Source organism: Rhinolophus ferrumequinum, chromosome X (genome assembly GCF_004115265.2).
Source record: "Rhinolophus ferrumequinum isolate MPI-CBG mRhiFer1 chromosome X, mRhiFer1_v1.p, whole genome shotgun sequence".
Taxonomy (NCBI): Eukaryota; Metazoa; Chordata; class Mammalia; order Chiroptera; family Rhinolophidae; genus Rhinolophus; species Rhinolophus ferrumequinum.
In genome coordinates, this window is record NC_046284.1 from 11916201 (window position 1) to 11939083 (window position 22883).

The window sequence follows — 22883 nt, forward strand, 5'->3', positions numbered from 1 at the left end:
TTAGGCAAGCCATGTCATCTGACTTATACATATGTTACCATCTGCAAAGTGAGGGGCTTGCACTATGTTGGGATGTATAATTCCCAGGTCCAACATTTGTGTGACTCCATTGAATATTAATTTAAAAATCCAGAATGAAAGACCAAGAAAAGTACGTGTTAGTGGGTAGAGATGTAAATAAATGTCTGGTTCTCTGAGTAGGAAATGAGGGTTTATTTTACTGCAAAGAATTGTTGAAGACCAGTGACTGCTTTGACACCCCAGCCGTAGATGGGGTGCAGAGCTGATACTATCCTAGCCCTTTTTGCCAAATGTTTTCTGTATAATTTGTGATTTTTCCCCCTATGGCAAAAAGCGATCTGATTTTATAGAATGTGTAAATAAGGGATTTGATTTCCAACCAGCTGTGCTAGGCTGCATTTCCTGTGTCAAGACAAGGATGCTGGAATGTAGATGTGCGAGACTCTTGGTTCTGGGTGATTCCCTAGTCGTGACTGAGTTGCAACCCAAAGCTACGTCAAGGTGATATCTGGCACTTGGCAAAGCCATGCCTTTCCCTTCAGATCCGTATGAAAGTCACCACACTCTTTTAATCTTTTAAACAATACCTCTAGCGACGTGAAAGAATGACACTTCTCTAAGTGCCTGGACTTAGCACTAAAATATCTGGCCCTTCTTGTGCCCAAATTAAAACAGGAGTGTCTTAGCACACCTTGAGGCAAAAGAGTTGTGCAATCTGAGGAGAAACGGGATCAAATATATGGTGATGGAAGGAGAAGCGACTCTGGGTAGTGAACACACAATGTGATATATAGATGATGTAATACAGATTTGTACAGCCCATGTAACTTTACTAATCATTGTCACCCCGATGAACTTTCATTTGAAAAAAGACTATGTTTACATAAGGAAATCACTTTTATGAACATAATACAAGACACCCTGCTCAGCTTCAGTCCAAACGTACAGAAAACCCTAATCTGTAATAGAAATAAGGCTGTAGAAAGCTGGTTTCGATAACATTCTATTTTTCTTCCTTAAAATTACAGATTGCCTCAAACATAGTAGAGGCAACAGATTTATAAGAATCATTACCTGCCATCCTGGCTAGCTGCAATTCAAGAGCCTTCCCCATATGTAGGAATGAGGAGGGAACTCTTAAGAGAAAAGATTATGGGTCTTTAGTGTGTCCAGTTGTGTCGCTGTGGCTTCACGCTTAGTTGCATAAGCCAGGTGCCCCCTGTGGTCGCTTCCATATGACACTCACTATTTGCTCTTCAGGCCATTTTTCAAGTCTACTAAACTCATCGGTTTGGTTTCCAAGTATGCTCAAAGTATCTAAATCATAATGCCCTCATTCTGTCATGTTTGTTTAAAATGCATATTGGTATGCAGGCTTCTTTTATTATTTAAAACACCGGATACCTCCTGTGTTGCTGTGTCTGCTCTAAATGATCCTGAACTGTATTGAAGCAGGAATTAATTCATTTTATATTTCTTCTGTTAATTTCTTTTACTTTCCCAGTTAGTTGTAATGGAAATATGTTTTATTAGCTTAAAAACACGTCTATCCTTCTGTGCTAATGGGATTTTTTTCATTAACAAATTCAAGGATTTCATATAGGCCTGAATAAATAGGAAATAATTGAATGACAGGGCTGATAAATGGGAACTCTCCAGGTATCCAGCTGCTGTAACCCCTTTAAGTCCTTGAGTGGAACTGACTCTGCCCCATGTGCTACATATGACAGCTCAGCAATGGGCAGACCCAGTATCAGACCAGTCATCTGTGTACGAAGTCTGACAATTAAGTTCGCGAACTTGTTGCCATGATGTTGTTAACTTTTTTTGACATCAGAGGGATTCTTCACTATGAATTTGTACCAACTGGACAAACAGTTCACCAAGTTTACTATTTGGAAGTGCTGAAAAGGCACGTGAAAAGACGATCTGAACTGCTCGCCAACAATTCATGGCTTTTGCATCAGGACAATGTACCAGCTCACAGGGCACTGTCTGTGAGGGAGTTTTTAGCCAGTAAACAAATCACTGTATTGGAACACCCTCCCTACTCACCCGATCTGGCCCCCAGTGACTTCTTTCTTTACCAGCACCGAAAGGCAATATTGAAAGGAAGACATTTGGATGACACTCAGGACATCAAGGGTAATACGACGACAGCTCTGATGGCCATTCCAGAAAAAGAGTTCCAAAATTGCTTTGAAGGGTGGACTGGGCACTGGCGTCGGTGCATAGCTTCCCAAGGGGAGTACTTCGAAGGTGACCGTAGTGATATTCAGCAATGAGGTTGGTAATACTTTTTCTAGGATGAGTTTGTGAACTTCATTGGCAGACCCCGTATGACCCGGAGGGCCACAGAACAGAATGCAGGCAAATTGACAATTTCTTTAAAGGCAAAATTTCAAGGGGCTAACCTACCACATCAGGGACAACAACTAATACTTTCTATAGACAGAAACGAAGCAGGTGGACAACTATTCCCAGAGGTTAGATGCCATCCATTGAACTCCATTAAGCAATCAAATACCAGATGAGTCAGAATCACACTGGTCCTTATTGTTGGGAAAACTTCCACCTCCAACCCCAGCCATCAATGCCCCAAAATCTCAGCAATGAAGGTCTCTAACCTGTGAGAATATGTAATTATAAAGAGGATGCTAATTGAGAGAAGTCTAGCTTGAGGAGGGCTCTCATTAGCTCCATATTAATGATTATCCTCCTGGGAAGAACACAGTATATACACAGGGAGGGCCTCTAGAAGTGGCAGGAAGGGCATACTCACTACGAGGAGTTTAGGGGATTTTTTTTAAAGGTTCACAACATCTTAAAGGGACCGTGAAGGATTCAAGAAAACACATGTTTTCTTGATGCAGAAGGATGCAAGTTCTGGAGGTACTACAGTGACCTGTTTCTTTTTATTTTTTAAAAATCGTGGTGAAATACACATAACATTTACAGTCTTAACCATGTATAAGTGTACAGTTCAGTGGCATCAAGTACACTCACATTGTTGTGCAACTATCACCAGCATCCGTCACAGAACTCTTTATCTTCACAACTGAAACTCTGTCTCCATCAAACGACAATTCCCCATTGCCCCTCCCCCCAGCCCCTGGCGACCATCATTTTACTTCCTGTCTCTATGAATTTGACTCTAGGCACCTCACATAAGTGGAATTGCACAGTATTTGTCTTTTTGTTTTTGGCTCATTTTACTTAGCATAATGTTCTCGACGTTCATCCATGCTGTAACATGTGTCAGAATTTCCTACCTTTTTAAAGCTGAGTAATATTCCATTGTATGCATAGACGGCATTTTGTTTATCCGTTCATCCATTGATCAACACTTTGGATGCAATGGCGTATTTCTGAATTAAAACCACTTTATTCCTGGCCACTACCTAGAAATAGATTGCTGTAATTATGTGCTAGAGAAAAGTTTCTGCGATGCCAGGAAAGTCCTATTCATGACAGTTTAGCTTCCTGAGCAGGTAACAAAAAGGACAAAAAAAGCTAGGTGGCATAATTGCTATTTAGTGGGAAGCAAGAAGACAGCACTCTTACTGCATTTTGTTGGTTAGTTGTGGTGTTGATAATATGTATATATATATTTTTTTGCCAGAGCAATAATCATTAGTTTAAAATAAATAAAATTTTAACAGCACAGGTTCTCTCTTAAAATATCTGATATACTTAATAACTTCCTACTTTTAATGATGTAAATTCCAAAGGGTCACATGGAAATTAACCTTGTAAAGGTGTATAAAATCCTGTAGACTTTTGGGGTAGTATGGGCGAAAAATGGTGCTTTAGTAGCGTTACAATGAATATTTCATACTTTTCAAAACAGCGTATGTTTTAAAATATAACATTTATTTTTCTTAAAAAGATTTTTAGAGACATTGAAAATACCCCCTCAAAAAATCACAGCAGGCTAAGCAGAAGGCTTTTCAGCCTGCTGTAATATCATGTCCTGGAATTTCATGCCCTTTTTGAATCCCCTCGTTTTTTTCTGTCGCATCTATATTTCTCACTCTCCTTTCAAAGTCAGTTTCGCCCCTTTTCCATCTTCCTTACTCCTTCCTTAGCTTTGCCCATACTTCAGCCTGCCATGGACGTCCAGGTGTCTTTATAACCATTGTTCAGCCCTGCTGGTGGCTCTGAGAGAAAGAACAGATGTGAGTGGATGGTGATATCCAGCTAATAGATCCATAGACTCCCTCATCTATGCAAATGGAGACGTCAGAATTGCCCTGAAACACATTAGGTTACAATGAAGTGTGATAGGCAAAGAATACACAGATGGAATGTTCTTGCTAGTAAAAGGAAATTTCAAGTAGTTATATTCTTCTTAAGAAGATTAATTGCTGGTTTGTATCCTTAAGGCATGTAATATACTAAATAATGCAAACAGTTAGCGGCAATATAAATTTCACCGTATTACAGATATATGTCTGAAAAGGAAAGTGTTTTCAGTGAGGATTTTCCTTGGGTGCCTTTGTCCCTTGAGCCTCGTGGATCTTTGAATTTCTCCATGATTTTAATTGCAATCTATACTAAAATTTGGACCGTTCTACATTCATGCCGATATTGATGTGAGAATGCATTTAAATATTATAGCATGAGAGCATTTCCCCACATTTTTAATAGCTGCAGACTTTGGTTACAGCCAAATCGATTGGATTATATTCAGTGAAGCCCTAACTCACCAAAACACTAGCTCAGATGAAAGAAAGTGCTGCCACTGGGTATATAAAGAAGTGATAGTTTAATCTCTCTGTCTTTGTGTCTCTCTTTCAATCGATCTCTCTCTCTCTCTCTCTCTCTCTCTCTCTCTCTCTCTTTCTCTCTCTCTCCTCTCCCTCCCTCCCTCTCTCTACACACACACACACACACACACACACACACACACACACACACACACACACAGGGTTTCTTTCCACTCAAGCTGGGCAATCTTAGGCAAATACATTTTTTTCCCCTCTCTTGCCCTCACTTTCTCTCTCTGTAAAACGAACAAAACCAAATGACCTCTAAGACCCCTTCTCACTCTTACCATTCTTTGTTTCAAAGTCTATGAATAACCATGACACTACTATCCACATCGCTACTTCCCTTTTAAAGTGACCTATACTCTGGGAAAGAGAGTTTGATGAATGTTGTACAAATCACTTCCTGGAAATGAGAGGAGCCATTTTCATAATGAATATGATTTTATGCACCTAGCTTTTAAAGAAGCAATTTGCTTGCCGGGTTGCTAAATTGAAGATTATCGTTGCGATAAGGAAATTAATGGCGAACATTTATGGCCATTTACAAAATCCACTCTACATTGATAAGTTTTCAAGCATAGCCTAGAGAATTCCGTTAAAGGGTTAGATTTCTGTTGTACAGATGAATATCTTAAAGGTGGTGTATAAGTGGAGATATAGGGTTATAGCTGATATATTTAAATTTAAATTTGTCACATGTCAGTATGTACTAAGCACACCATAAAGCTAGCTGTAAATGTTTCATTTACTTTTAAAGAGTGACATGAAAGTTATATTTCTGGACAAAACGAGTTTATTTAAATGGTTGCTGATGACAATCCCCTCCCTATAAAAAAGCACATTTAAAAATATGTTTTTATCTTTCTGAGCCCAACCAAGGAAAAGGCAGGCTTATTTACTTGCTACATCAAGTATGACCTATAGCTTTATAAGCAGACCAAAATTAATGGTAGGATTATCTGTAGCCAAGATAATTAAACTACTGATTTGGGAAGACATATCATGCTTCTGATTTGATTTTCAAAATATCTCTGAGCATAAGCCCCATTAAACAAATGAAACACAGTGAAACCCAGTTGTGCTAAGCTATCTCCTCCACAAACTTCCGTTCATCACAGAAACTGGAAGGCGTAGAAAGCTCCAGACCCTTGGAAAGAGTAAGAAGGAAAACACACTTTGAGTGAAATGAGTCTGTCCCCTGAGTCTGCAGTGACAGAATAGATCCCTGACTGGCCTTTATTATAAGTCATAATATTGCTTTTGACATTTAGCATAGAATGCCTGTATGAGCATTTTGAAAATGTATCTTTGTGTTGTGGGAGTTGGGCTTGTGGGTGAATCCTGATGTAGGTAACATCTCTGGGCTGAATTTTGAAGGATCAAGAAAGCCTTTTTAATAGTTATCTTCCTTCCTGTGTCCTTCCTCTCTTACATAGTCAGATATTAAATATTGGGGAAAAAAACCAAACTTGCATACAATCTCACTCGGTAGCTTCAATCAAAAGAAGGGATGGGTGCTCCTCTCGGTGTGCATACGTGCGGACAAGGGCAGAAGCTGCACTGACTTTGTGGAGACTATCATCCAGACCCCTCAGGCCCACGCTTTTAAGTCTGCAGTCCCAAAGTCTCTCTGAGCACCAGGTGACCGGCTCTGCCTGCGCAATAAGCAGGGGGCTCTTTGGTACAGCAGAGGACAACCTGGTCATTGCTTGATGGGCTCAGGCCGAGACGGTCGCTGCTTTTTGTTTTGCTTTGTTTTGCTTTGCTTGGTTTTGTTTTGCTTTATCTTGTATCTTTGATATCTTTGCCTGTGTTGAGCGGGGGTTATCGGCTGTTTTTTTTTTTTTTTTTTTTTCTTTTCTTCTTCTTTGCTGTTGTCGTTGCTGCTGTGCTTGGTGATTTGCCTTGTTCTGGGACTTCCCTGCCGGGGCCCAGCTTGGGTGGCACGGGACTCGGCATATCTGGGGGCCAACTCCAGACCAAATCGGAGTGCAGCCGGGGTTGACCTACAGGTCACATACCTAGAGGGGGTTCTCGGCAGGCTCTGGAGCCCATAGAGGCCAAATCACATTGGGGTGGTCAACCCTCACGCAGCAGAGTGCCCTGCGGGGGGCAGAGCCAAGTCTCACGGCAGGTCAGCCCAGGAGTTGACCCCACCTGCTCATTAGCGGGAAGCAATTAAAGATCTTCTTGAACGGGACAGTGTACACAACACAAGACTCACCTTTGGAGCACACGCAGAGGAGGACGACGTGGTGCGAGTCAAATATAAAGGACACATACTACACAAGATAACCTAGCAAGAACTAAGAACTCTAGGGGATCTACCTAATATATCAAAATAAACACAGTCAGCCAGAATGGGGAAACAAAGATACACGTCCCAAATAAAAGAACAGAAGAAGCTTCCACAACTGGAACCAAATGAAGCAGACGTAACCAACCTCTCAGAGACTGAGTTCAGAACACTGGTGATAAGAATGTTTAAGGAGCTTAGAGAAGACATAAAGAAGGATGTAGAAATCATAACAAACGAGCTTAGAGAAAACATAAAGAAGGATGTAGAAATCATAACGAAAAACCAGTTGGAACTAAAGAACACAATTACCGAAATTAAGAACTCACTTGAAGGAATTACCAGCAGGCTAGATGAAGCAGAGGATCGAATCAGCGACTTAGAAGACAAGGTAGCAGAGATCACCCAAACGGAACAACAAAAAGAAAAAAGAATAAAAAACAATGAAGATGGCCTAAGAGACCTCTGGGATAACATCAAGCGCAACAACATGCGCATCATAGGAATACCAGAAGGTGAAGAGAGCAAGCAAGGGATTGAGAACATATTTGAAGTAATAATGTCTGAAAACTTCCCCAACCTGATGAAGGAAACCAACATACAAGTCCAGGAAGTGCAGAGAGTTCCAACCAGGATTAACCCAAACAGGTCCACACCAAGACACATTATAGTTAAAATGGCAAAGCTTAAAGACAAAGAGAGAATCCTAAAAGCAGCAAGAGAAAGACGGAGGGTTACATACAAGGGAACTCCCATAAGACTATCAAATGATTTTTCTACAGAAACATTGAAGGCCAGGAGGGAGTGGCAGGAGATACTTAAAGTGATGGAAAACAAAGGCCTACAACCTAGATTGCTTTATCCAGCAAGGCTATCATTTAAAGTTGATGGAGAGATAAAGAGCTTTCCAGAAAAAAATAAGCTAAAGGAATTTATTACCACCAAGCCAGCATTGCAAGAAATACTAAAAGGTCTTCTGTAAATAGGAGAAAGATCAAAACAACCTAACTACAAATTTAAAAATGGCAATATCTATGTACCTATCAATAATCACTTTAAATGTAAATGGATTAAATGCTCCAATCAAAAGACATAGGGTGGCTGACTGGATAAGACAGCAAGACCCTTGTATATGCTGTATACAAGAGACTCACCTCAGAACAAAAGACACACACAGGCTGAAAGTGAAGGGTTGGAGTAAGATATTTCATGCAAATGGAAACGAGAAAAAAGCTGGAGTTGCAATACTTATTTCTGACAAAATAGACTTTAAAATGAAGAACATACTAAAAGATAAAGATGGGCACTATATAATAATAAAGGGATCGATCCGACAAGAGGACATAACCCTAGTAAACATCTATGCACCCAACATAGGAGCACCTAAATATATAAAACAGGTACTGACTGACATAAAGGCAGAGATCAACAGTAACACTATTATAGTCGGGGACTTCAACACACCTCTGACCACAAGGGACAGGTCTTCCAGACAGAAAATCAATATGGAAACAACAGCCTTAAATGATACATTGGACCACTTGGATTTAATCGATATTTTCAGAACATTTCACCCCAATGCTGCAAAATACACCTTCTTCTCAAGCGCACATGGAACATTTTCCAAGATAGATCATATGTTAGGCCACAAAACAAGTCTTGATAAATTTAAGAAAATTGAAATCATACCAATTGTCTTCTCTGATCACAATGCTATGAAATTAGAAATGAACTACAGGAAAAAAACGGGAAGACACACCAATTCATGGAGGCTGAATAACTTATTACTAAATAATGAATGGGTCAAGCAGGAGATCAAGGAAGAAATCAAAAGATATTTCGAGATAAATGAAAATGAAAACACGACGACCCAAAATCTTTGGGATGCCGCGAAAGCAGTCCTAAGAGGGAAATTCATAGCTTTGCAGGCCTACCTAAAGAAACAAGAAACATCACTAATCAACAGTTTATCTTCACATTTAAGGGATCTGGAAAAAGAACAGCAAAATAAGCCCAAAGGGAACACAAGGAAGGAGATAATAAAGATCAGAGCAGAATTAAATGAAATAGAAACCAGAAAAACAATACAAAAGATCAATGAATCCAAGAGTTGGTTCTTAGAGAAGATAAACAAAATCGACAAACCATTAGCCAGACTCATTAAAAAAAAGAGAGAGAGGACCCAAATTAATAAAATCAGAAACGAAAGAGGAGAAGTGACAACGGACACTGCAGAAATACAAAGAGTTTTAAGAAGTTACTATGAGCAACTATATGCCAACAAATTTGACAATTTGGAAGAAATGGACAATTTTCTAGAGGCGTACAACCTTCCAAGGCTAACTCAAGAAGAAACAGAAAACCTGAATAGACTGATTACCACCACGGAAATTGAATCAGTAATCAACAATCTCCCAACAAACAAAAGCCCTGGACCAGATGGCTTTACAGGTGAATTTTACAAAGCGTTCAAAAAGAATTATCACCAATTCTCCTCAAGCTCTTCCAAAAATCCAGAAGGAGGGAAGACTCCCAAACACTTTTTACGAAGCCACTATCACCCTGATCCCAAAATTAGACAAAGACACCACAAAAAAAGAAAACTACAGGCCGATATCTTTAATGAACATAGATGCAAAAATCCTCAACAAAATATTAGCAAACAGAATTCAGCAATACATTAAAAAGATCATTCACCACGATCAAGTGGGATTCATTCCTGGTATGCAGGGGTGGTTCAACATCCGCAAATCTATTAATGTGATACACCACATTAACAAAATGAAAAATAAAAATCACATGATCATATCAATAGATGCAGAAAAAGCATTTGATAAAATTCAACAGCCATTTATGATAAAAACCCTTAAGAAAGTGGGAATAGAGGGATCTTATCTCAACATAATAAAGGCCATATATGACAAACCCACAGCTAACATCATACTCAATGGGGAAAAGCTAAAACCATTCCCCCTAAGATCAGGAACAAGGCAAGGATGCCCATTATCTCCGCTTCTATTCAACATAGTTCTGGAAGTTCTTGCCACAGCAATCAGACAAGAAAAAGAAATAAAAGGCATCCAGATTGGTAAGGAGGAAGTAAAGTTATCATTGTATGCAGATGATATGATACTATATATAGAGAACCCTAAAGACTCCACCAAGAAGCTATTAGAGCTGATAGATGAATTTAGTAAAGTGGCAGGATACAAAATTAATATTCAGAAATCAGTTGCATTTGTATATACCAATAATAAAACATCAGAAGGAGAAATTAAAAAAACAATCCCATTTACAATCGCTCCAAAGACTATAAAATACCTGGGAATAAATTTAACCAAAGAAGTAAAAGATCTATACTCAGAAAATTATAAGACACTGATGAAAGGAATGAAGGAAGATATAAATAGATGGAAACACATATCATGTTCATGGATAGGAAGAATTAATATAATTAAAATGTCCATACTGCCTAAGGCAATATACATATTCAATGCAATTCCTATCAAACTGCCAACGTCGTTTTTCACAGAAATAGAACATATAATCCTAAAATTTATATGGGACCATAAAAGACCCCGAATAGCAAAGGCAATCTTGAGAAATAAGAACAAAGTGGGAGGTATAACAATACCTGACTTCAAATTATACTACAAGGCTACAGTAATCAAAACAGCATGGTACTGGCATAAAAACAGACACATAGATCAATGGAACAGAATAGAGAGTCCAGAAATAAATCCACGCCTATATGGCCATTTAATCTACGACAATGGAAGCAAGAATGTACGATGGAGTAATGACAGTCTATTCAATAAATGGTGCTGGGAAACCTGGACAGACACATGCAAAAAAATGAAGTTGGACCACCTCCTTACACCATATACAAAAATAAATTCAAAATGGCTTAAAGACTTAAATGTAAGGTCTGAAACCATAAAATACCTAGAAGAAAATATAGGAAGAAACTTCTCAGACATTACCCGGAGTAAGATTTTTACTGATATACACCCTCGCGCGAGGGAACTAAGAGAAAGAATAAACATGTGGGATTATATCAAACTAAAAAGTTTTTTCACAGCAAAGGAAACCATCAATAAAACAAGAAGGGATCCTACTGAATGGGAAAAGATATTTGCCAGTGATATATCTGATAAGGGATTAATATCACAAATCTATGGAAAACTTACTCAACCCAACTCCAAAAAAACAAACGATCCAATTAAAAAATGGGCAGAGGACTTGAAGAGACATTTTTCTGAAAAGGACATTCAGATGGCAAACAGACATATGAAGAAATGCTCAACCTCACTAACCATCAGAGAAATGCAAATAAAAACCACAATGAGATACCACCTCACCCCAGTCAGAATGGCTATCATCAATAAATCAACAAACAACAAGTGCTGGCGCGGATGTGGAGAAAAAGGAACGCTTGTGCACTGTTGGTGGGATTGCAGACTGGTGCAGCCGCTATGGAAAACAGTATGGAGGTATCTCAAAATTCTGAAAATGGAACTACCTTATGATCCAGTAATTCCACTCCTAGGTATCTATCCGGAGAAATCCAGAACTTCAATTCAAAAATCTCTATGCACTCCTATGTTTATTGCAGCACTATACACAATAGCTAAGACATGGAAACAACCAAAATGCCCATCGGTAGATGATTGGATTAAGAAACTGTGGTACATTTATACAATGGAGTATTATGCAGCCATAAGGAAGAAAGAAATCTTACCATTTGCAACAACATGGATGGATCTAGAGAACATTATGTTAAGTGAAATAAGTCAGACAGAGAAAGATAAGTTCCATATGATCTCACTTATTTGCGGATTCTAAAGAAAAGAATAAGTGAATGAACTAATCAGAAACTGGGAGACAATGAGGAAAAACTGAGGGTTGCTAGATGGGCGGGGGGAGTGGGGGGTGGGGGGAAGGGTGAGGGGATTGGAGGGCAGTCGGTGACCACAGGATGGCCACGGGGTTTGAAAATTAATCTGGGGAACGTAATTTGGTGGTTACCAGAGCGTAAGGGGGTTGGGGGGGGGGGGATGAGGGTGAGGGGGATCAAATGTACGGTGATGGAAGGGGAGCTGTCTCTGGGTGGTGAACACACAGTGTGATTTATGGATGATGTGATTCAGAATTGCACAACTGAAATCTATGTAATTCTACTAACAATTGTCACCCCAATAAATTAAAAAAAAAAAAAAATTAAAAAAAAAAAAAATAAATAAATGGAAAAGTCACTTGCAGGAGCAAAAAAAAAAAAAAAAAAAAGAAACAAAAACTCATAGACACAGACAACAGTTTGTGGTTATCAGAGGACGATGGGGAATGGTAGAAAAAGGAAAGAGGGATCAAATATATGGTGATGGAAGGAGAACTGACTCTGGATGGTGAACACACAATACAATATATAGATGATGTATTATAGAAATGTACACTTGAGATCTATATAATTTTACTAATCAATGTCACCCCAATAAATTTAATTTTAAAAAAGAGAACTTGAAACTAAAAAAAAAAAAAAAAGAAGGGATGGAAGATGAAAGGGGGAAAAAGTATAAAAACAAAGCGATGTAGATCTGAACTAAAATTGCAGACCATGGTATTCTACGCATCTACTAAGGACCTGACCACAAGAGGACCTGACTCTAAGAGGTCTAGCAGCCATTAGGAAAAGAGAGAATCTATATGCTGTAAAAGCCCCAGTGTCTGTGAAGTAGAAATATTCTAATGATATAATGGATGCATAGTTATTCTTGGTAGAGAGGTCCGGAAATTTTCCCAGGCCGCACATAAACAGTAGTACCAATAGTGTAATGACTAATGTCTCTAACACTATCTATGTATGTAACAATGAGTTTCATTGGGCTATTACTTAACATGACCCTTACTAGAGGTCAATGGTGTAGTATCCTACCAAAACATCATTTGGGAAAAGCCGTTCTGCTGGAGGGCCAGTAGGATTAAACCTACGTGCCACTCTGCTGACGTGCCTGAACCCAGGGTTGTACTGGAAGAGTGGATGGATCACGTTTACTCCTCGGATTTCTCCCATTTAAGGAGCTGTTCTTTGCAACTCAGCTTTTGACAAAGATTGAGTGGCAGAGGCCTGGGGATCATTCTCTCTGGTAAACAGAGCTGTGCTGCTTTGTGTTGCAGTTGAATTTATGTACAAGCAGACCTACATATTTTTACAAACACTAGAGCTGGGAATACGGTACACATCCTTTTCTTGAAACTTGAAGAATGACAGGATAAAGGCTCAGCCAAAGTCAGTTAGAAAATGAAAGGTAATTATAATAGGAAAGATGAATTGAATACTTAACTATTGTCAGGCATTGTTCAAAGTGCTTTATATCCATAATCTCATCAAATTGTCACATCAACCGATAGTATACCCATTTTCCACATGGGCAGACTGAAGATCAGAGAAGTGAAGAAATTTGCCCAATGTCATGCAGCTAGAGAGTGATGAAGCCAGGATTTAAAACGAGCTGATATTACTCCAAATTCCACATTTTTAACCACCATCATACGGTGCCTTGTCGTGAGAGAGTTTTTCTCCTTACCCAAAAATGATCTCTCAAAAAGGAGCAGAGGGCCACTAGACAGCAGAACATTTCATAAATACAACTCAGCTCTGATGCAGACGTTGGCTTACCCAACGAGAACAATCTGGGTCCTCGCGAAGACCAAAATCCACTTTGGCCTGACAGACAACGGAAATAGATCTGCAGTAGAAATCAGGTGACCTCAATCCAAGGCCTTCTCATGCAACCTGGGGTAAATGTCCCCAACTGTACATTGAGGGTTTTGAACTAGAATTGTGGGGGGAGGTCTTCACTAGGGGAGCACGGTAATATCACCAGGGAAACTTCAAAGCACTTTGCTCAGGGCCTGCCCCACACTTACTGAGCACCCGCTGTAGGCTAGGTACCGTGGAGGCTATAGACTTGAGTTTTCCAAGACCAGCTTCTTCTTTGCAAAGGTCTTCATGGCTTGATGCATAAAGAAACAATCCTGCCTATGCAGAAGCATTTGGCTGTGTTAAAAGCTAGATATACATGTCCGAATCCAGCTGCATCTATAAAAGCAGCAATGCTGTTTACTCTCTCGTGGGAAAGGACCCTTGAAAAGGGGCCATGGGGAAAAGCTAAGGGTCAGCGGCCAAACCAAACCTATAAGGACCCAAGACAGGCTGCTGAGGTGAGCAAACCCCCAGCTTTGCCTCATGGAGTGAGCAAAGCATGAATAGCAGTTTGCACGCAGAGCTAGCCATGGTAGGAATCCCAATAAAGCAGTGAGGAATAAGGCAAGGCACGAACTTCGTAGTCACTTGTCCTCAGTTGAAATTCCAGATTTGTGATTGACCAGCTATGTCACTTTGGGTAAATTTATTTGCCTTCCCTGATCTTCGATGTCTGTCATTGGAATACGGAGACAAACAGTTCTGGACTCACGGGCTTTTATTCTGGGTTTGCAGTTTTGTTGTTGTTGTTGTTGTTAACATTTAGTGTGTCCTTTCGACTTGCTGGCTGCTGTTCATTTACATGTGTTGTTTCATCTTTACCAAACCCTAAAGAACCTGTTCAAGCCACCCAACTAGTAAGCAGTCAGCCCCGACCGAGGTAGTCTGATTCCAGAGGCCATATTGTGTCTCTGAAGGAAGATGGGAGCTCCAGGATTACTTATTTCTTACTGCTTGGACAACAGCTCCAAATGGGCAAAAGCTACTAAATTGCTTCTTTAAAAGCTAAGTCCATTAAATACTCTCCATTATGAAAATGGCTTCTCTAGTTCCAGAAAGTGCTTTTTACAAGATTCATTAAACTCCCTTTCCCCATGTACATGCCATTTTATGAGGGTGACAGAAATACAGCTATTAGTGCCATGGGTATCCATAGACTCACAGAATAACAATGTTCGAGCTATGAAGGCCCTGAGGCATCATTTTGTCTATGCCTCTCATTTTACACATGGGGAAACTGAGGCTCAGAATGGCTAAGTGATTTAACATAAGCTTTTAACATAGAGAAGCTTGTGACTGAATCATAATAAAAGCCCAGCTTCTCTGACTCCTAAATCAATGCTCTCTCTACTTTATCATTCACTAACATTGGCAAGCAGTCTTGCAAGCAGTATTGATACCACTGGTCATTCATTTATTCATTTATTGACAAGATATACATGGAGTACTTACCATGTGCCAGGCAATATGCAAAGTCCTGGATGTTATGCTTGCCTTTGGCAACGAATCATCGCTCTTCCTGGAACAGGTGGGAGGGTGGGGGAGAGCAAGGGGAACCCTGTAAATCCTGGACTTTGGCTGCACACTAGAGTGACCTTGGAATCTCTTCAAAATGCTAATGCCCAAACTGTCGAGGGGTCCACCCTAGGCAGGGTGAATAAGAAAGTCTGCAGTAGGGCCCGGGCATCTGTGGTGTCTTGGGGGATTGTAATGTGGCCCCCAAGTTGGTATGTTCTTGTAACAGTAGTCGCACAGGATAGCTCATGCAAAACGCTAAGGCCCAGCAGGAAATTGCTGCTCCAGGTTAAAGAGAGCCTGGCTGCAGAGGCAGTGGCTTCGGGAACAAGTGAACTATATTGAACTGGAGCTTAGAGCTTAGCACACTCATGAGTGGATCAAGCCACCCGGCACGATGTCGGGTACTTTCTCATTCCTTATACTGAGGGGTTTTTTAAAACTTCTGAATCACCTATTGAGTGCCAGCTACCGTACTAGGCATTTCCCAGGTATGAGTGCATTTAACCCTTACATCGCTGTGAGGTAGGTGCTATTATTATGCCCATTTGCCAGTTGAGGAAACGGAGACTCGAGGAGGTGGACTTGCTCAAGAGCACAGAGGAAGTGGCAGACCCAGGATTTAAACAGATGCCTCTGACTCCAAAACCCTTTTCCACCATATCATGTTACAAAGGAAAAAAACCCTTTTAAATAATAAACAAGCGAGGCTATTAGGATGTACGTAATTTAAATTGTACGGTCAGGATATTGATCACTAACGTTAGACTGGTCTCTTCCCACCCTGATTCTGTGGTCTCTCATCTTCCCTGCCAAAGGGGCTGTCAGGAAAGCTGGGAAAAAAGAAGACCCTCGCCATTCCACCCTCTCTCTTCTAGGAGGCATGGACGTGTCATCTTTCAGGACTTTGAAATCACTTCTTGTAATGAGTTTAGCCAGAGAACAGGCACAAAGAATTGCGTCTTATTCTTCGCACGTACTCTCAGCGTGCTTTTTAATGACTCCTGTGGAACCGTGCGTGCTGTGTTTCTGTCTGTACTGAACATTAGCAAGCACAAACAAACATTTCTTTACAATGGTTTGAAATTAGCGAGACAATATTGAACATATTTCTGCTCTTCGGTTGTTGAAAACCGAAAGATGTATTTGCTGTCTTCTGAAGTAACCCCAAATTTCAGACTACATACACTCTGCCTATCTGGTTCGGCTGCCCTGAAGAATGAAAGAATAGCACAGCCCTTGACAGACTATGTCCTCCGTACATACTATGCAGATGTGAGCCCTGGCCTGCAAGCATTTTCACCTACGTCTTGGCGGTGGTAGGAAGAATGATGGAAGCATTTTCATTTCATCCGTTGGCAGCCCCTTCCCACGTGCAATGTGCTCATGAAAAGTTTCTGCAATAAAAAGGCAGCATAGTGTGTCAGAAGACATAAAAGGCAAACCGAATTTAGTCCTGGGATTTTTATGGGTACGGGGAGGAAAACGTAAATGTCACAAGATACTACCACTTGGGTGAGGAGCTTTTTAGAAGAAAAACAGGCTCACACACCCAGTGGCTCCAAGACAGTCGTACCCAAGTGAACACACAGACCCAATCTTGCAACGTCCGTCGTTTATACTGCACAGTTGATTTTGGGGAGTGGTGGCATATGTGGAGTCTGCCATATCCCCCAAAGCCATTCATGTTTAGGCGGGGGGTAGGGTGGGTGGGATGGAATCGTAAGCTTTAAAAAAAACTCATTAGAACAAGCAACCACTATCGTTTCACGCTCCTCCCTGGCAGAAGGGAGGCCTCCCTGCTCTGGTTGCCAGCGTAAATTAGATAGTCAAATCGATCTTCCGAAGCCTGAGCAGATAAGAGATCATTAGTGTCTCACAAAATGATCTGGAGTTTCCTCTCACTTTCCTAGTGACTGTTCAGGCTTGGCTTTAGTCGTCTGTTGACGGATCTCAACCATCGAGCCTGTGCGCTTTTTTTCCCCTGTGCACTTTTATAAGCCTTGCGTGGATACAAGCGCTTTTCAAAAGTGTTCATTTGGTTAAGACCCTAACAAGGGCGCTATGTTGGTTGCCAAAAGCCCTTCCCACGAACTAACAAATGGGCTGCATTCTTCCAGAACGTACAGTAGCTGTGCTCTGTAACTGGCCTGGAGCGCTGCTCACGATGGTCCTGAGTAAATACCTGGACCACGGCGAGGCTTTCCCGGGGAACGCACTCTCAGCCCTGGGGGAGAACGACCCTTCGTGTCTCCGCTGGAATGAGTGTCTCCCTGGGTCAAACACCTCCCTAAGCAAGATGAAAAGAGGAAAAACGCTGTATACCGGTTTCAGCCCGCTGGATCTCGCAAACTGGCGCTCTGAGCGACACCTAGTGCTTGCGGCCGCTTGGGCTCTGGGCGCTGCCAAAATATTTCTTGGGCATAAAAGGCTGCCAGGCCAGGGCTGAGTGGCATGGTAAGAGAGGAGAGAAATGAACCAATGAAGGGGATTTCTTTGCTTTTCTCAGAAGCCCAAACTAAAACTAAAATACAGGACACTATGAACCACTGTAAATGCAAAGCAGCACGTGGGAAAGCACCCACACCCATGCTTGTGAACCTGACGTGAATGAATACATGCGGAACACTTCAAATACTGTACACCATAAATTAGGTGTCATATATTGCTACTATTACTTGTATGAAGATGGGTCTGCATCCATATTAGAGCAATCAAAGGAGTAAAACACATCGAGTTGCTCAAGATAATTTGCTTCACAGTCATGTCTGCACAGAATGGCTCAGTTGTTGTAAGTGGACTCACCTTTGCACATTCAAATCAATACTGAAAGAAAAGTGGAAAAAAAAAATAATGGCAGCAGTTAGCATCAGGCTAACTAAGCGTAAAAAAACCAAAAAGAATTCTAACAATATCCTAAGCAGAAGCCCAGAGAAAAGCAGATATCAGTTGACTCAATAAGATCACCAGACAGACTTCAGAAAACCTTCTCAGAACCCCCCGCCCCCGCCCCAAACTGGCAATCTTGAATATTAGGAGTTTTGTGAGCAGCCATGTAACTATAGAGGTGAAAGTTCCCAGGCTTATACAACCCAAAAGCTGAAATTATTTTCCTATCTGCTTACCTTCTACTCGAGGTCAGAACTCCCCTGCTTTAGTCAGTCTGATAAGCTGTCTATGATTATTTAACACAACTTAAAACGGAACCTCCCTGTCCGACATCTGGGTTCAGGAGAGGCTGTCTGTAGCTGTGAGCTGTGAATGGCCGTATCCACCAGGGTGCTTCTCACACGTAAGCCTAATTCATCACCCTATTCAATTTTCTCTTCAAGTTATCATGCTTGAGACATATTTAGAATCCTGAAATGACAGAGCCGGATGGGGCCCTGGAGACCTACTGGTCCAACCTCCTCATTTGACATTCACAACTGATAACTGCATTCCAATTTGTCACCAGTGTTGCTTCTGGCATGAGGAGGGCTGCTAACACTGGGAAAAATGGGAAGTGTTCCTCTTCTCCAGATTCTCAGAAAGGCCAAGGTCACAGCTACCCCTCCCCCCGCCAGCCTCACACACAGTTTTCAGTGTTTCCTTTCTGCTGCTGTGGGAGGCAGCTTATAAAGCAACAGCCCTTTGTTGCTGAGGGAAGACAAAACCCCGGCCTCCCAGCAGTGGAGAGATTTATAAGAGCTCAAGGAAGGTCAAAAGGGTAAATTACCCTGTGACTTGTATATAATCAGCATCTTTCTAGCTTCTACAGGATGAGGCTGATTACAGGGAAGGCAAAGGTGAAGAATAAGGAGCATAAATAATCAAAGAAAGTGAAGCTTGAACAGGTTATGGTCCTCGTCTTTTTCTTTTTTTTTCAGTCTTTACACAGCAGTCTGCTGAGTCTTTTCTGGAAGACCATTTAGGAAAAAATGCTTTTCTTTATTTCTAGTCAAGAAAGAATATGCCCATTAATTGGGACAAATGTTCCAGAATTGAGAACCTTAATTATTGAGGAGTCACTTCCGTCTGGAGGAAGCACAGCTCTTCCGTATTGCTTTCCCCTCTTCCTCTTGAATTCTCTGTTGTTTCCTTTCACAGATGAGTGAGAGAATGGGATTACATTTAGGTAAAATTAGGATAAGCACATCTTTTCCTCTCTCTCTCTCTCTCTCTCTCTCTCTCTCTCACTCACTCTCTCTCTGTCTCATACATCCATGCATAGAAACTTCAAGTGCCCATTGCATCCTGGGAACTTTTGGTCTCTAGTTAACCCCACCTCAGCACTCAGTGCATTGCACTGCCAGTGCTCCCTAGGACCCAGTAAATTCCATGAAGGCAGAAACCTTGTCTGTGTTATTTACCACCTGTCAGAGTGCCCAGCACAGAGGAAGTGCCAAATCGCTTGAATGAATGAATGAATGAATGAATGATTAAGGCACCAATTCTTTGGAGAGCTATATGGCTGTGATTTCAAATGAAACTGAGAACAATATATTCCTAGGCAGTGTTTTCCCACACCCCCTTGATCTTTATGAGGGTCATTGTCCATCTGCTTCACACATGCAGGATGCCAGGACCTAGCATGGTATAGGCACGTGGTGATCGGTGCAACGGCATGATGAATATATTATAGAAATCATTTCATAAAACAACCATAGTAGACCTAGAGGTTGTAAGATAGCCCCTTTCAACATAAAATACACAAGCTCTATTAAGTAACAAAACTGAGAAAGAATCAAATGTAAGTAATGACTCAATTACAATTCTGTACTTGAATGCTTTCCAACTATTGCTGTGTGGAAGACACGAATGACATCCAAATTATATTTGACCTTCCACCTAAAAGTAGTCCCAGTTTTACAATAAATTCACGTGTTACAGTGTTCCCATATTTCATATTTATATGGGCAGTCACCACATGTATGTCCATACTAAAGAATAGATACCAGCTAATAGTCATGATGTGGAGGAACTGTTAACACATTCATTAATTAGGACATTTGTACGTGTTTCTGTTGGAAGTACAGCCGTTTATTTTTTTTAAAGATTTTTATTAAAATGTAGCTAACATACTATTGTATTAGTTTCAGTGATACACCGTAGTTATTCAACATTTACATACCTAAAGAAGTGATCACCATGATAAGTAAGTCCAGCAACCCATCTGACACCATACCATGCTATCACAATATTATTGACCGTATTCCCCCTGACTTATTTGTTTTATACCTGGAAATTTTTACCTCTTATTCCCCTTCTCCTTTCCCCACCTTTTAAATTTTTCAATTACAGTTGAACTTCAATATCATTTTATGTTAATTTCAGGTGTACAGCATAGTGGTTAAACACTTATATAATTTCAGAGGTGATCCCCCTGACTTGCTTAGTACCCACCTCCACTTATACATGGTTATTACCATATTATTGACTATATTCTTTATGCTTTACTTTATATTCCAATGACTATTTTGTAACTACCAATTTGTACTTCTTAATCCCTTCACCTTTTTCATCCTGTCTCCCAAACCCCTCCCATATATTACTCCAATAAATCTTGTACCCATCTGACACCGTACATAGTTATTACAATATTATTGACTATATTCCTTATACTATACCCTACATCTCCATGTCTACTTTATAACAACTAATTTGTACTTCTTAATCCCTTCCCCTTTTACACCCACCACACTATTCCCCTCCCGTCTGGCAACCATCAAAATGTTCTCTGTATCTATGAGTTTGTTTCTGTTTTGTTTGTTTATTTTGTTCTTTAGATTCCACATATAAGCAAAATCACATGGCATCTGTCTCTCACTGTCTGACATACTTCACTCAGCACAATACCCACCAGGTCTGTCCATGCCGCCGCAGATGGCAAGAACCCATTCCTTTCCCTGGCCAATCAATTTTCCATTGTATATATGTACCACCTCCTCTTTATCCATTCATGCATCACAGACACCCAGGCTGCCTCCACATCTTAGCCACTGTAAACAACGCTGCAATGAACATGTGGATGCACACATCTCCTTGAAGTAGTGTTTTGGGTTTCTTCAGATAAATACCCAGAAGTGGGATTAGCGGGTCCTTCTTTGTCACTTGTTATAGCCTTTCTTTTAAAGTCTGTTTTGACCGGTATGAATATTGCTACCCCAGTTTTTTGTTTGTTTGTTTGTTTGTTTCCATTTTCATGAAATGTCTTTTTCCTATCCCTTTACTTTCAGTCTGTGTCTTTTGATCTAAAGTTGGTCTCTTATAAGCAGCATATGTAAGGATCTTGTTTTCTTATCCATTCAGCTACCCTACCTTTTGATTGGAACATTTAATCCATTTACATAGAAAGTAATTGTTGATAGATATGTAGTTATTGCCATTTTATTATTCATATATATATATATATATATATATATATATATATATATATATATATATATTTTGGTCTTAAAGAAGTTCCTCTAACCTTCCTTGTGATACTGGCTTGGTGGTGGGAAACTCCTTTACCTTTTTTTTGTCTGTGAAGCTCTTTTTATCTGCCCTTCAATTCTAAATGATAGCTTTGCTGGCTAGAGTAATCTTGGTTGTAAGTCCTTGCTTTTCATCATATTGAATATTTTGTGCCAATCCCTTCTGTTCTGCAAAGTTTCTGTTGAGAAATCAGCTGACAGTCTTATGGGATCTCCCTTATAAGTTACCAGTTGCCTTTCTCTTGCTGCTTTTGGGATTCTCTCTTTGTCTTTTAACTTTGCCATTTTAATTATAATGTGTCTTGGTGTGGACCTGTTTGCGTTCATCTTGTTTGGAATTCTCTGTGCTTCCTGGTCTTTTATGTCAATTTCCTTTTCCAGGTCAGGGAAGTTCTCAGTCATTATTTCTTCAAATAGGTTCTCAATTCCTTGCACTCTCTCTTCTCCTTCTGGAATCCCTTTTATGCATATGTTGGTATGCTTGATGTTGTCCCAGAGGCCCCTTAAACTCTCCTCATTTTTTTTTCTTTTTGCTGTTATGATTGGGTGTTTTCTGCTATCTTATGTTCTAAATTACTGATTCGATCATCTGCTCTATCTAATCTACTGTTGACTCCGTCTATTGTACTCTTTGCTTCTGACTGGTTCTTTTTTATGTTTTCTGTCTCCATTTTCATGTTTCCTATCTCTTTGTTGAAGTTCTCCCTGAGATCATTGAGCATCCTCGTAACCAGTGTTTGGAATGCTACATCTGGTAGATTGCTTGTCTCCATTTTGTGTAGTTCTTTTTCTGGAGCTTTGTTCTGTTCTTTTATTTGGGACATGTTTCTTTGTCTCCCCATATTGGCTGCCTCCCTGTGTTTGTTTCTATGTGCTAAGTAGGGTTGGTATGTGTTCCGGTCTTAAAGTGGCCTTATGTAGTAGGTGCTGTGGGGTTCAGTGGTGCAGTCTTTCTGGTCACCTAAGCCATGCACTCCAGATGTGTCCCTTTATGCGGGCTGTGTGTGCCCTCCTCTTGTAGTTGAGACTTGATTGCTATTTGCTCATCAATGGGAGGG